Consider the following 14380-nt stretch of genomic DNA (forward strand, 5'->3'; position numbering starts at 1 on the left):
CTGCTCTTGCAGGGCTGCCCTTTTCCCTGGGGAGGTATCTAACACTGGTAGAGCAGAAACCGATGTTCAAGGACAAAGAATGGAACTGTATGGAGGCCTACAATAGTGACAGAAACAAGACACTTATATTAAAGAACATGACTCACATGTTCCACACACTCCCATTTACACACCACGCAGGACTTTATAAACCATATCATTTCGCATCTGTGGATTGAAGCACTCATGATTAAAATTCCTTCAGTGCCCACCCATCTGAGCAGAAAATAATGTACATGTACCAAAAACTATAAGAAATCTTTCACATCAGGTACCATCACTGGGTTACCTTTGTAAATGGCCTTTCGGCTTCTTCAGAGGAATGGATAACGCCACAGAATGTGGGTCAGGCCATTCCATTTGCACAGTGTTTCTTTTTGTCTCATTCGATCAGCGTTTGACAGACGCAATGTCACTCATAACGTCTTAAGGACATCTGGGGCCAAAACTCTTTCAGACTATAAATTGGCTGAGGTAAGAATTCCGTGATTCGTGTTGAGCGCTTCTTGAGATATGACCAAGCATGCCAAAGGGGGTGGTGGGGGGGACGGACAGCCAGATGTGAAATGACAGATCTCACTCACCTCTACGATCTGCAGGGATCCTAAATAACACACGAGCTGATCCGTCGTTACGGTCTTTCTTTCAGTCTGTCTGATGGCAGATGACTCCTCTCTCGCCTGGAACAGAATAACATTACAGGACGTTAGAGGGGTTATTCACTGAGGATGTATGTTTCATGAGCACAATGCAGAGACACAGACTCCATGTGTTTTTTGACCTATTTTTCTGTCGGGGGGTTCGGTCCTCTTGCTGAAGCATTTGACAGTAGAGTCATAAAGATTTGACAATTGTGGCGTCACAACATACCGCATCTATCAGTGGCTCCACTCCACTCTTACCCATTGGCTGGAGATACACCGAAAGAGTTTCAGCAATTCTGAATTATTTACTTGTTTTTCTGTCCACCACATTAACCCTCAAAAGCACATGCTGCTTGGGTGAAAGAAATGGAGTATCTAGGAATGTGTGAGTATATGTGTGCAAACACATACTCATAACACACACACACATACACAAACACACACACACACTAGCATGAGTGAAGTCATCAGAGCATCATTATGAGGGTACTGTCTCTGAGTGGCCCTGTTGTCCCAGACGGGGTTATTATAACACTTCTTGCACTGTGGTAAGCCTACGTTGTGTGTACGTGTGTGTGTGTGTGTGTGACAAGATCTCACAAACGGTCCAGTGTTTTTCCATGGTTGATAAACGTCTGTTGGTGAAACAGTGATAATGGTGGCTTTATTACCTAAACTCTGTGAAACCAGAATCCTGGACACTGTCATGTTTGTTTTACTGATTTTATGTTTTTTTTTAACCCATTTTTCTCCCCAGTCTGGTTTTTAAGGCCCTGCTGCGCTGTTGCAACTCCCGAAGCACAGTCGATGCCGTTCTGGTTCTTATCAAGCTGCTTAGTCAACCAGGAGGTCCATACAAGAATCGTTCCGAGCCGGAAGGAGAGGACTCTTTGACCTTCTGCTTTGATTACGCTCACCGGCGCCCAAGCCGCCACAAGGAACCGCTAGAGCTTGATTTGGCAAGACAATCATACTAAATTGCTAACCCCCTAAACCCCGGATTAATCCGCGAGAAGGATCCTACAATGGGTCTCGCAGTTAACCGTGAGGCCGTGACTTATGGTTTCATGTGAATTATAAGTGCAGTGTATCCCAGGCAGAACAGAACTTTCCCACATCCTCTAGGCTGACAGTAAACTGTCAGTAGTAATCATGGAAGCATAAACTACAGTAACACTAGTAACAATATAACAAACGGTTGAGGGTTAAGGTTTGGGATAAGGATCAGTTTAGGCATCGACTCTGAGAGGTATAGTTAAGGGTTAAGGTTTGCTTTACGGAGCTGTAGTGACTCAACGGGTTAGCATAGCTCTGGGCTTGAACACATGACCCTCAGAGACAGATTCTGGATTTTATGCCCATTCCAATAAACAAAGTGCAAGCAGAACGCAAACCGACTTCACTGTAATTGTGCTGACTATTGCCCCCAGTGGCAGGTTTTCAAGGCATATATAGAGCCAGACAAAAACAGGAATCTAATTTCGATTGTTAATATCCTTTACACAATCTCCCTGGTGTGTGTGTTTCAGTGGCGGTTCTTCCAAAGAGGACCATCCCATTCAGTCATATTTGGAATAATTCAAAAGGATGAACTGTGGTGAAGTCAAACCATTAAGCTTTAAGGTCAAATACACGTGGCTGGGTGCGCTGCTACCACACCCCAAAATGTAGAGTTTGGCCTTTTTACGGACTTTGTCATTTGCCGTTCTGCAGCTTCAGCCATGGCAACATGTCCTACTAAAACGGAAGCCACAAGTCTTTCCATTCCCAAGGGGAATTGACTCTTTTCATTCTCATGGGAAACTGACTCTTTTCATTCTCATGGGGAACTGACTCTTTTCATTCTTATGGGGAATTTACACTTATCATTCTTATGGGGAATTAACTATTTTTATTCCCTGGGATATTGATTCGTTTTATTCCCTGGGATATTGACTCTTTTCATGCCCTGGTGCACTGACTCTTTTCATTCCCTTGGGGGATTGACTATTTACTATCCAAAAACTATGAGTGAATCAAATTTTTGTCTTTACTGTTTGTTGACTCTTGATCCATACTGAATAAGGTTCTTTGACTTGTCCCCATATGGAAAATATGATGCAAGTACAGCCCTTTTTCATGGAGGGGATTCTCCATGAAATCTCTGAATATGGTTCTACCTATATGGTCCATTTAAAATGTGAATCTAAAGGTTATACTGTAAGTCATTGCATTGTGACTATACATATCATAAGGCTGTTATTTGAGTGCCTAGTCATATCAAAGTGGTGTTAAAAAAAAAAACTGTTTCACAGGCCTGAAAGACACATCATTATGAACTGATAGAATTCATCCAGCAAGAGTTAAGAACTCCAACAAGTGGATATATTAACCACCAAAGTAGCTGAGATTGTATACTGGAACTACCTCAGTAATTTTTATTAAAATAACCATTTCTGTAAAATTTAAATCCAACTACTAACAGCCTGGATTAGTCAAGACAACTGTATCGGTTAGGTTATTTTTCTCTGTGTAGCATAACATGAATGAACCGATGTATCTCTATACAATTACATGAAAACAAACCATTACGATTATCACCCTGGAAAAGACTGTGCTGGCAAATGTAACATGTGGTTCCTTGGCCATACAAGGAATAGAAATAGAAACATTCACTTTGGACCCATTTTCTCCCCAGTATCATGATAAAGGCCCCCTAAATCGCAGCAACCTCAGCTTTCCACCTAGCTTGTGCCCACAGGCGCCTAAGCCGCCACAAGGAGTCACTAGAGCGCAAAGAGGCAAGACAACCACATTCAACTATCAACTCGTCAAACCCAGGCGGTGCTGGCCAATTGCACCGCCTTCCCCGGGACCGCTGGGCTAACCCGTGAAGGATTTAACCCCCCGGTCTGGAAACGAAGCAGCTAACTTCACCAACGCACCATTCAGGGACAGAAGGACTGTTTTTGATAGAACAACATCCTTCAATTTGTTTCTTACATTGTTACTCGTAAATAAACACCATCCCATTATTAATTAAACAACAATGAAATCAAACTAATTGCTTGGTCTAATTGGTAGCCTTTTTGTCTGGCTGAGTTGAATAAATGTACATGCCATCTGAGTTCGCAGTGGAAGAGCTGCACTGCTCTCCAACACCATCTGTCCGTTACGAGCCGCGCACTGCTACAGTCTAGTTAGACCTGCATTTTCCTGTGGTCGGTTCTCTCCATTCTCAACACTGTGACTGTCCAGTGCTGCTGCTCACTAGACCAGCTGGTGACAGCCTGTTCACAGTCATGTGGTGCTATAAATATCTTCCCGAAAAATGCTCAGCCATCACATTTTCCTGAGCAAGCCTTAGGCAGCAAAAAAAATATTTTTTATACAACTGTTCTAAATCCCTTAAACACAATGAATGAATACATACTGGCACCCTCCGTCCTACCGACCCCCCCGACACACACTCAGTCAGTTACTCACCCATTATGTTCTACATGTTGGATATTTAGCACTACTAAGGGTATTCATTTTCATACATTTTGGTACTTAATCCCCCTTGGAAGGGAACCTATAACTCTGTAGGACACGATACATTCAACATAGGAAATAAACACAGGCACACTGCTGCTGTTCCAATGAGAATTACATTCTGGCTGAGTGTCATCTTTTTGGGACCAAATCCACGCTGATCGGATGATTCAGAGATGCATTGCGACAGATGAAAGGTGCGGTTAATATGAGTCTGTCAGTCAGTAGCTAACTGTCTCCGGCTTCAGTCGTCTGTGTGACTGAACATTAATGTCACAGAAATATGTGGTCCTTAATGGATCTCCATGCCCCCCCCCCCCCACCACCACCACCCGCCCGTGGTTATGTCGCCGTGGTATCTCCCTGGCATGCTGAAGGGTTGTCATGGATACCCCCAGACACATCCGCCATCCCATGAACGGGGGGATGCTGAGTGCTTCGGTGGGGTCGGCGCCGAGGCTGCCCCCGTGCCCCTTCCCCCATCCCACCCCCCCCCCCCCCCCTCGTCTCTGTGGCTCTTCCTCCTTTTCCTGGCTGGCCAGGGCCTGAGTTCCAACCCAAATGCAGGCGTCTTTCTGCCTTTCAGTGAAAATGAATTCATGGCATTCTGAGCAGGAGGTGCTGGAGACACAGACACAATAACACCTCACAGACCTTGGAGCTATTGACTGGAATGAGCTCAACCAGGACAACGGGATCACCAGAACGGTGTCAGTGTTTTTGAGCGTTTTGTGTGTTTGCGTGTGTTTTTGTTTGTGTGTATTTGTCTGAGGCTTACAATTCAGTTTGTGGTCCCCCCTGAACTGATCCTTTTCATTAGCCACTATCAATTATTCAACAGTGCACTTGCTTTAATGCATTCAAACCCTCCAATCCCTCGTTGCTTAACAACACTCGTTCCCTGTGATCAACACACTTTTCTACTGAGGTGACAGTTGTGTTAATTAATTCACATGTTCACCACACAAGTCTTCAGTTCAACGGCACAGTTACACTCAGCCGGTTATACGCACAGAGTCACAGTAACACAGTAATACAGTGCCGAATATATTCAGAGCTGTTCCTGCTTTCTGAGGACTAGCGCACACACACCGACACTCAGTCCTCTTTTACAAAGCGAAGTGGAAGGGTTAATCTTTTATCACACCTCCCTCCTCTTTCCAGCCCTGCCTTTAATATTTCCCTGCATGGCAGTGCTCTCCTTCTGCATGTATGCTCAGGAAAAATAATCCTCTGTGATTGGAAGGCTAATTTGAAGTGTCAATTATTCTTATGCAAATGCATGTACAGTTTCTCACGTCTGGAAATGTAGGGAGCACAGATGGGTGCGCACACAAATCTCCCTCCCAAAATCACAGGGCCTCCTCCTCTGCCTCTTTATCTGTCCCTCCAGGAGAAAAATCACAGGGCCTCCTCCTCTGCCTCTTTATCTGTCCCTCCAGGAGAAAAAGCTACAAGACAAAGAAAGCTTGTATAATGGTCCTCTGATATTTGCATGCTTATTGTCCATGCTGAACACCAAAAATATTGTAGATTGTCAATACAATACTGGGGCGCTAAGCATGGTTCTCAATAGTCTATTCAATACCAAAGCCATAATGGTGTACGCAGTGCAAAACAATGGCCCGTTCATGTCGTCTAAACAATATCAAAACAATAATGGTGTACGCAGTGCAAAACAATGGCACGTTCATGTCGTCTAAACAATACCAAAACAAGGATAATGGTGTACGCAGTGCAAAACAATGGCCCGTTCATTTCGTCTAAACAATACCAAAACAATAATGGTGTACGCAGTGCAAAACAATGGCACGTTCATGTCGTCTAAACAATACCAAAACAATAATGGTGTACGCAGTGCAAAACAATGGCCCGTTCATGTCGTCTAAACAATACCAAAACAAGGATAATGGTGTACGCAGTGCAAAACAATGGCACGTTCATGTCGTCTAAACAATACCAAAACAATAATGGTGTACGCAGTGCAAAACAATGGCCCGTTCATGTCGTCTAAACAATACCAAAACAATAATGGTGTACGCAGTGCAAAACAATGGCACGTTCATGTCGTCTAAACAATACCAAAACAATAATGGTGTACGCAGTGCAAAACAATGGCACGTTCATGTCGTCTAAACAATACCAAAACAATAATGGTGTACGCAGTGCAAAACAATGGCACGTTCATGTCGTCTAAACAATACCAAAACAATAATGGTGCACGCAGTGCAAAACAATGGCACGTTCATGTCGTCTAAACAATACCAAAACAATAATGGTGTACGCAGTGCAAAACAATGGCCCGTTCATGTCGTCTAAACAATACCAAAACAATAATGGTGTACGCAGTGCAAAACAATGGCACGTTCATGTCGTCTAAACAATACCAAAACAATAATGGTGTACGCAGTGCAAAACAATGGCACGTTCATGTCGTCTAAACAATACCAAAACAATAATGGTGTACTCAGTGCAAAACAATGGCACGTTCATATCGTCTAAACAATACCACAACAAGGATGGTGTACGCAGTGCAAAAGAATGGCACGTTCATGTCGTCTAAACAATACCAAAACAATAATGGTGTACGCAGTGCAAAACAATGGCATGTTCATGTCGTCTAAACAATACCAAAACAATGCCAGATCATTAGAGAATCTATCCAATGTTACACACAAAAAGAACCACTGAGTATTTGGTTAAACAGACCATATTGTGTGTTTCCTATTCATATGACAAATGAGCCTGGACACGCGTGTCTGGTTCTTCCTAGAACCGTTTGTTGTGGGATTATTATAATTTTTTTATCCCAGATGTTGGCCGGATTTTTACTGTGATGCTTAAGAATGGCAAAGGTTTGGGAGACCAGCAAATGTTATATATCTTTGTTTTCTGTATAATTAATAAGCAAACCAGGCACAGATAACAAACCATTACGCACACCTGTGATAGAGATGTTATGGTTCTATCTTACAGATGTCTCCAAAAAATCATGTTGGTTCTTCAGATCAAAACGATTGTAAACAGAACCCGATATCTTTGTGGTCAGTTTTGAAACCTTTCAAAACGAGTGTGCTTAAGTGTCTCTGTGGGGAACACCATTTATTCCTTCTGGGACAGCCCAAGAAGTCTTCTTTTTTAAGAGTGGCCGACATTTCATAACATAATATAGGTATTACTCACCTTACTAACTAGACGATTTGTTGTCTACTTGAAGATATATCCAAGACAGAGTAACACAGCCTCTACTGCTGCAATGGGCATTGACTCACACACACACTCCACACAGCAGTGAGAGGCTGACAATAGAGCGAGATATGGAGTAAGGGTCTGAGAGTAAAATGGAGAGGAAGAGTAAGAGAGAGAAAATACGAAAGCGAGAGTGTGTTACTGAGAGAGCGGGAGAAACATCGAGACAGAGATCAGTCTAGGGCAAGACAGAGGGGATAGAATCTCGTTCCCTGACCCTCTCAGCTGATTTGACGGTTTAAAAAAGCCTTTTCAGGCCCAAAACAGATCAAACAACCTGCTGCAGAGTCTGGTTACACTACAACAATGGTTTCCATTCACCCTCCCGCCTCAACACAGCAGCTTTTTCCACAAGTTCTCTTTTTTTGTATTCCTCACTGAAAGGGTGCAGAGAGGGAGGGGCGGGGAAACGGGCAGATATCTTAGACGATAATGGCGTTTCACAGATTTTATGGTATCAGTGAGCCATGTTTGTTTTGATCTGTCTCCTCTCCAGCCAGTGAGATAAATATCACTGGACCCTTGAAAAGATCCTAAAAAGTTAGTGAGAATAAAAGGGCTTATCCTATTGTTTACCCTGCCTATAGTTGCCTAGCAATGCTCTTAGTTATAGCTGAAGCTGCCAATAGGACGAAATTGGTAAAGAGGGAACATTTGAAGTACCTACACTCTGTAAAGTTTAATGCAGTTTCCTCTACCTTGAAACTGTTGGGGAACCCCTATAAGTTCTTTGAGGAATAATATCAAAGGGAATTTTGAAGATCTATTTATACATGTTAATGAAAGACTCATATGAACAACCTAACCATTTAGACATCTACCCCAAAAACATTCTTTATATGGCTATTCAAATAAGGAATTATTTCAAAAACCCTTTTAAAAGTTGACCTCTATTTGAAGAACCCCTAAACGCCCTCTGATGCCATTTGTTCCCCGGTGTACAACAGTGTATGCAAGTGGCAAACTCGTTATGTGATGTTACGCCAAATTCTAATTGTGTTCAGATTGGCATGTTGTTGGCGATCATAGATATGTCTTCGTGTTGACAGGCTGAGAGGTCAGTCTTTCATATTCTCAGCTCTTCGCTGTGTTAGCTCGCTGCACCAGGCCCCATAAGCCTCTGTGTCAACAACAGAAAATCTGATTCAAAACTGCCTGACAAAAGCTAACTAACACGTAACCCTCAGGGACTCAGGGACTCAGATTAAATAGTTGGTACACCTCATTGTGGATGGTTATCAAATGAAGCCAGACAAACCTGGTCTGACCCTGTAGGTAGACCTAAAACCATGGACAACTGAAGAAACTTTACTGAGGGGAAAGACAAGGAACAAAATGTCTGCTCACATCCCATCGCAAAGAGTGGTTCAACTAAGCATGAATGACACATTCGTTTACGCAGCCGATAACAGACAGGCAGAGAGCCTTTTCTCTCTCTCGTTTTTCCTCGTTCTCTCTCTTCCCAATGTGTGTGTCATACACGTCAAAACGGTAAAGGGAGTCCTTTGAGCGGGTAGGCAGCCTGCCGGACCACAGAGCGAATAAACATCCATGTCAGGAGAAAGCCATCCGAGCACTCTCACACTGAGCCCTGGCTCTCCTGGGAAAAACACTGCTCATACAATGGATAGAGGAGGCCTTTTGTTGAGTCCCTGAGAGCTGCGGGGCTAGCTCTGGATCAAACACACACACACACACACACACACACATACATACACACACACACACACACGTGCGCGAACACACACACACACACACACACACACACACACACGCACTTTACATCTGCCCAAACTTGACTGAGAAGGTCAAGTGGTTGTAGGTGGTGAAAGGAGAACCTTCTGAAATATTGAGACACAGACACATAGATTTGATGTCTGAAAGTGGTTACTACCAGAACTCTTTCCAGCATATTTACAACACTGTGTGTGTGTGTGTGTGTGTGTGTGTGTTTGTGTATGACAATCTGTTCTGATAACAGAAGGCTCAGCTGTTGTGTCACCACTTTGCCAATATACAGAATATTCAGACCATATAGGCACAAGAACAAAACCAGAACTGTCCGTTCCCAGAATGTATGGACCCTATAGGCACAAGAACAAAACCAGAACTGTCCGTTCCCAGAATGTATGGACCCTATAGGCACAAGAACAAAACCAGAACTGTCAGTTCCCAGAATGTACGGACCATATAGGCACAAGAACAAAACCAGAAATGTCAGTTCCCAGAATGTACGGACCATATAGGCACAAGAACAAAACCAGAACTGTCCGTTCCCAGAATGTACAGACCATATAGGCAGAAGAACAAAACCAGAACTGTCCGTTCCCAGAATGTATGGACCCTATAGGCACAAGAACAAAACCAGAACTGTCCGTTCCCAGAATGTATGGACCCTATAGGCACAAGAACAAAACCAGAACTGTCAGTTCCCAGAATGTACGGACCATATAGGCACAAGAACAAAACCAGAAATGTCAGTTCCCAGAATGTACGGACCATATAGGCACAAGAACAAAACCAGAACTGTCCGTTCCCAGAATGTACAGACCATATAGGCACAAGAACAAAACCAGAACTGTCCGTTCCCAGAATGTACGGACCATATAGGCACAAGAACAAAACCAGAACTGTCCGTTCCCAGAATGTACAGACCATATAGGCACAAGAACAAAACCAGAAATGTCAGTTCCCAGAATGTACGGACCATATAGGCACAAGAACAAAACCAGAACTGTCCGTTCCCAGAATGTACGGACCATATAGGCACAAGAACAAAACCAGAACTGTCCGTTCCCAGAATGTTAACGTCCTTTTGGCTGCCTTGCCCTGGCTAGCCGTCACTCATGTACAATCTATGGGGATCCTCCTGTGAAATGAGCTCACACTTCCCAGCCCATTCATCCCCTCTCAGAGACGTTGCTTCCTCCAGGAGACCCTCTTTTCCAGTCCCCCCCACCCCCCCCCCCCCCCCAGTTCCCACACATGGACCACTCTCTCCACGCACTGCACCCCCCCACACACACACCAACCCACCCACTCCTCTACTCCCTCGCTTTCAACTCCAATTTGGGCACAATGAAGTTGTTCTGGCTGACAGTTTGGCCAGGAGAATAGGTGCTGTTTGGGCCTGCTGTGTGGCCCTGCAATGGGCCCTTTCTCCCCCTCGCCGGCTCAGTTACCGAGGGCCCGGCGGCCAAGACATGGAACAGCCCCCACCTCTACGCTCCCACCCTGACCCAAACAATTAGCCTCAAACCACCAACTACTCCCCTGCCTGCCAAACAACTGGGCCGTCCCACCAACACTTCCGGTCCTTGCCCTACACCTGACATGACCCCTGGACCCCTGCACATGGGTGAGTATCAGCACGTGGGAACACATTCATAGGTGTGGATGGGTACAGCTGACCGTCACTGAACACTCTTTCCTTCAGTCGTCCAGTCCTACAGAAGGAATGTGTGTCTGAGGTCTCCTTGGGATTTCGGGTTTGATCGGTAAGTTGTGTCTTTGGAAGTTTAAGTATCAGACATTGTTACATCTCAGGAAGGAGAGACACATGTAGAAAAACTCTTGTCTCTCTTTGAGATTCAGTCCCTTTCAGAGAGCATCTTGGAAAACACAACGACATGACGAAACATGCCCCGTGCCCACCCCCTACAAACACACACACCCATGAGAAAGTGTCTAGCAGAGGCCCTAATGGGGACACCATATGTCCAGGCGTTGTATATCACCCTGTCAGCCCCCCCAGCACTCCGCCAGACCACCATAACTTAGTTTGTCTTCCGCACAAAGTTTGGGCCAAGCATGGCTGGGCTTATTAGGAGGCCATTCTCTGGAGCCAATGAAGCTCGACAGACCTCCAACAAAGGAGCTAATCACAAGCCTCCCTCACAACCTCCCTGTTACCCAGTCTGGGCTGAGGCTCACTCACTGTTTTCACCAACCACCGCCCACATCAGCTCCCTGCAATCTGTCTGGCTAGCAGAGCAGCTAGCTCAGAGTGGCTAGTTCTGAACAGCACACGAAAGAGACTAGCTCAAAGCACTACCGCGTCGTTTGAGGGTTTTGAATCACCAGTTTTCTAGGTGTGTGTATCATGAAACACAGTGTGTTAAATGTAAAGAAAGCAACCACACAATTTACAGAATCAGTTCCACACATGTAACAACCAAAGTATATTATGCTGTGACACGCCACCATGTGTGTGTAGACATATTCTGCTCTGTGTCAATAAATGAGTGTCGGTACGGAGTGCGTTAACCATCTTTATTTGTGTGTTTGTGTGTGTGTGTTTGTGGTGTTATGTCATCACCTGACAGACTGACTACACTGTCTCAGTTTAGTCTCTCTAGAGAATGGGAAAATAAGAAGACAACAAAGGAACAAGGTGCTGGGATGTGTCTCTGTGTGTGTGTGTTGAGTGTGCGTGTTGTGTGTGTGTGTGTTGTGTGGGGGGGGTGTGGCGCACAGACAATAAAGGGCCCTAGGCAGCTGAATACTAGGAATGACCTTGAACCTCAGAATTCTTCATTCCCTTGGCTGCAGGGACGGTATGACTGTATCTGTGTGTGTGTGTGTGTGTGTGTGTGTGTGTGTGTGTGTGTGTGTGTGTGTGTGTGTGTGTGTGTGTGTGTGTGTGTGTGTGTGTGTGTGTGCGTGAGAGAGAGAGAGAGAGAGAGGAGAAAGAGAAGTATAACAATTGTGGATGAGAGAGAAAGATTTATAGCCTTTATAATGTGTCTCCGCATAGACATGGGCAGGTATAAAGCCAAGTGGAAAAAAAAACAAAGGGTTTGCAGAGACACCAGTACAGAATGTGCACCTGCAGGGTTACTCTGCCTTCACATGCGTTCATACTCTACACTACAGCATGTCAGAAGGAGACCACAGGGACCGTTTGTTCACCAGTGGTTGGCTGGAGCGTAAGGTTGGCCCCGTCTTGCTCCACAGCGTGTCTCCTGCTGGGTTACAGGAGAGCGGAGATCTGAACATGGCTGACACGCATCCAGGATAAAGGGGCTAGATCAGGTGGTGGCGGGGGGTTGAGAGGCCCAGTGGGAAGTCTGCGTAGAGCTCCAGGACCCAGCAGGAGGTGGTAAAGGCCATGTCACCATGCACAGGGCAAAAATGTCGCCAGCCAGGGTACGTACGTAGATGCAGACCCAATCAGATTGAGGTCCCAGGCGGGACAATCAGGAAATTAATGAGCCAATCAGAGCAGCCAGAGTCATACGGACACATACCCACACTGTTAGCTACAGGTAGCATATACGGCCAAATACATGTTCAGAATCCACAGAAGCCAATGGACGTTGGCTAAGGGAGCAGCAGACAGCACTAGTGAAGACATGATGTTGTTTTCCAGGCCCAAGACAGATACAGTCCTTCCTGTCTATGTGCCCCATTTTCACCTGGCTGGGACTCATCATTAGGACAAAAAAAAACATAACTCCCACTCCAAGAAACATTTAACACTTCAACTTTCAAGTGCAGAGACTGAGAAAGCATTGTTTCCCCTCCAAACAAACACACACACACACACACACACACACACACATAGACCAAAACACTCCGACATGCGCACACCAACTAACAAACTTTAATTTGTTCGGAGTTTGGATGATGGCCAACGCTGAGTGATGCTTGAGGTAATGCGAGTAACGAAAAACAGCGTGTAAACAGATGCCCGAAATGCAATTCAACAAAGTCAAATTGGCGGCCATACTGTCGCCCAGCAACATCCATGGGTGAGAGGTGGCAGGCCTCACCCTTCACCAGTGCGTGTTCTGGGCAATATGGCACAGATGACACATTCTGCTACTCCGTAAAAGAGTACTGGAGAACAGCAGGGGCAGAGGAGTGTGTATAGACCGAGTCGAATGGTGCGGTACAGAAGGTGACAGTTAGGGAGTCTTACTTATCATTACTTATCATCAAAATGGAGGGAAGTTTAAAGGGCAAAGGCAACATTTCAACAAACCTAGGCTACGAATGCTAGGAGTCAGATGGAGGAGCACAAACAGACACACACAGATACACACACACACAGGCACACAGACACCCACACCCACACACACACACACAGAGAATGTAGTTGTCTTTGTGTTGCCCATGGGCATATCAGAGGCCTGGAGCCATAGCAACTCAACCTTCTGCCTCTGAACAAGAGGACATCTTTTTCCCATCATGCACCTGTCAGCAAGAATCACACTTTCAGACAATTAATTCCATTTTCTCTCGCACTTTCTTCTTATTTATTCTCATTGTGATCTAAAATAAAACTATGAAATCACAGAGTTCCTTTGTGTGTAAGTACGTGCAAGTTACACTGATTGGCAACATCCTCTGAGATTGTCTCGACAGATGTGATTTGTGCCTGTGTTTGAGTTGAAATGCCCCTTGCCTTTCCGGTTACAGATTGCCACCATTACCGGGAACATTTCTCAGCAAGGCAGACGGAATAAAGCAGAAAAACATGAAAGACGACAGAGGAATTTCTCCAAACCACGTATGAATCACTGATGGGAGTTGAGCGACAATTTGGTATGCAATTGTCATTGTCACTCAGAGACATTGTCATGCCTGATTCTCATCTCCTATTAAACCACAGCCTTTTTTGGAAGTGTCAGAACACAGCTGGAATTCCGGTGGATGGGTCATCAGTTTGCGTGTCTTTTTCTCGGTCTACATGTTTTTACGGACCATAAATCCTAAAGAATGGACCTTTGTCTTATCTACATACAGATAGCACCTCCAAGTTGCTCAGTCTAGTGACAGGCGTAACAGCAAGGTTGGGTAGGTTACTTTTCAAATGTAATCCGTTGCAGTTCCAAGTTACCTGTCCACATTTGTAATCATTAATGTAACTTTTTGATTACTCAAATTCAATAATGTAATCGGATTACTTTCATATTAAGTGGCATCAACTA

The 14380-nt window shown here is 44.8% G+C and overlaps 1 long non-coding RNA gene across 2 annotated transcripts in view; it reads right to left on the reverse strand.

Annotated features, from left to right (window-relative positions):
* The window catches only part of LOC105014646, a 46562-nt gene that overhangs the window by 2501 nt on the left and 29681 nt on the right, over nucleotides 1-14380 (reverse strand). For both annotated transcript variants that reach the window (XR_828325.4, XR_828326.4), the window contains exon 3: nucleotides 624-719. This is a non-coding gene — a long non-coding RNA (uncharacterized LOC105014646). The remainder of the gene's footprint in view (nucleotides 1-623; nucleotides 720-14380) is intronic.

This window comes from Esox lucius, chromosome 13, assembly GCF_011004845.1.
Source record: "Esox lucius isolate fEsoLuc1 chromosome 13, fEsoLuc1.pri, whole genome shotgun sequence".
NCBI lineage: Eukaryota > Metazoa > Chordata > Actinopteri > Esociformes > Esocidae > Esox > Esox lucius.